The sequence below is a fragment of the Myotis davidii genome, unplaced genomic scaffold, assembly GCF_000327345.1.
Source record: "Myotis davidii unplaced genomic scaffold, ASM32734v1 scaffold46, whole genome shotgun sequence".
Classification (NCBI taxonomy): Eukaryota; Metazoa; Chordata; class Mammalia; order Chiroptera; family Vespertilionidae; genus Myotis; species Myotis davidii.
The window spans coordinates 2564699-2565798 of NW_006383006.1; the positions used below are offsets into that span (position 1 = coordinate 2564699).

Here is a 1100-nt window from a genome sequence, read left to right on the forward strand (position 1 = left end):
TCACTCACTATATGGCATTTAATAATTAATTATTATCAATCATAGTCAATATTTATAAGGTACTTTACAATTACAAGGGACTCTTGTGTGTATTATATCATTGAATTGAATTGTATTGTTCCAACGGATGACTAAAGATTGAGTCTACATTTCCAGGAGAATGAGAAGATATGTTAATTACCTACAAGATGCTTTAATAACTTGTTTGAAAGGTTGGAGCGGTAGAAAGGATATGAGCCTGAGCATGAACTAAGGAGGTTTCCTTTTCTCTTAGGGCCAGTCATTAGAATCATCTCTATCCCTTTTGGGAAGCCTTGGGGTCAGTATAATATGCACCTGACTGAAAAAGTGGTAAGATTTCAAAGGGTGCAGGAAGAAACAATGTACTTGGAATTGTTTTAATCAGGGAAATCTATGTGAGGCTGCAAATATAACAATACAAACATATACAAAATGCTTTCACATAATCAGTACCCTATGGGTTAGGTTTTTAACCCACTCTTTTACAGAGGAAAAAACGGAGGCCGAAGGAAGTTCAGTAACTTGGGCTGCACAGCTATTACAAGCAAGGCCAGGAGTCAAGTCTAGAGGACAGAGAACAAGCAAAGTGAGGGGAAAGGAATCAACTTGTTCAGTCTTCCATGTCCATTCGTTTACTTGACTTCTTCACTCGGTAACATTGTTAACTTATATTTATTGGATCTCTACGTATATCACACTCCATTTTTATTTTTTGTAAAACAAAAAGAACACGAGGTTTTGTCCTCCAGGAGGTGCAACGACACAAACTCCTCCTCTTCCTTTGCATGTTGCTCCCCGCACCCTCTTCCTTTGCATGTTGCTCCCCGCACCCTTCCCCCGCCCCCTCCCACTTCTTTGTATCACTGGCAAGTGCAGCATCTGGATTGTGGCGACGCAGTTAGAAATCGGAGCATCAGGTTGCACTTCCCCCACAGTGCCGCTAGGGGCCACCCTCCTCCGCGCAGAAGCGCCGGCCAACGCAGCCTGACTCCGCTGCCGGTGCGCGCCCTCCGCTGATTGGTGGCACCGCAGAGAAGTCGCGCTTTGATTGGGCCGCTGTCAGGTGTCGCTGCCGGCAG

The 1100-nt window shown here is 44.5% G+C and overlaps 1 protein-coding gene across 10 annotated transcripts in view; it reads left to right on the forward strand.

Annotated features, from left to right (window-relative positions):
* Positions 1-541: 541 nt before the first annotated feature.
* Positions 542-1100, forward strand: part of PPIP5K1 (diphosphoinositol pentakisphosphate kinase 1) — a 46377-nt gene continuing 45818 nt past the window's right edge. For 3 of the 10 annotated variants that reach the window (XM_006778016.2, XM_006778017.2, XM_006778020.2), the window contains exon 1: positions 549-607. The gene's annotated coding sequence lies outside the window, so the exon portion shown is untranslated. Of the gene's footprint in view, positions 608-1100 lie in introns of all 10 variants that reach the window. The other 7 variants (XM_006778013.2, XM_006778014.2, XM_006778015.2 and 4 more) reach the window with 5 other exon arrangements.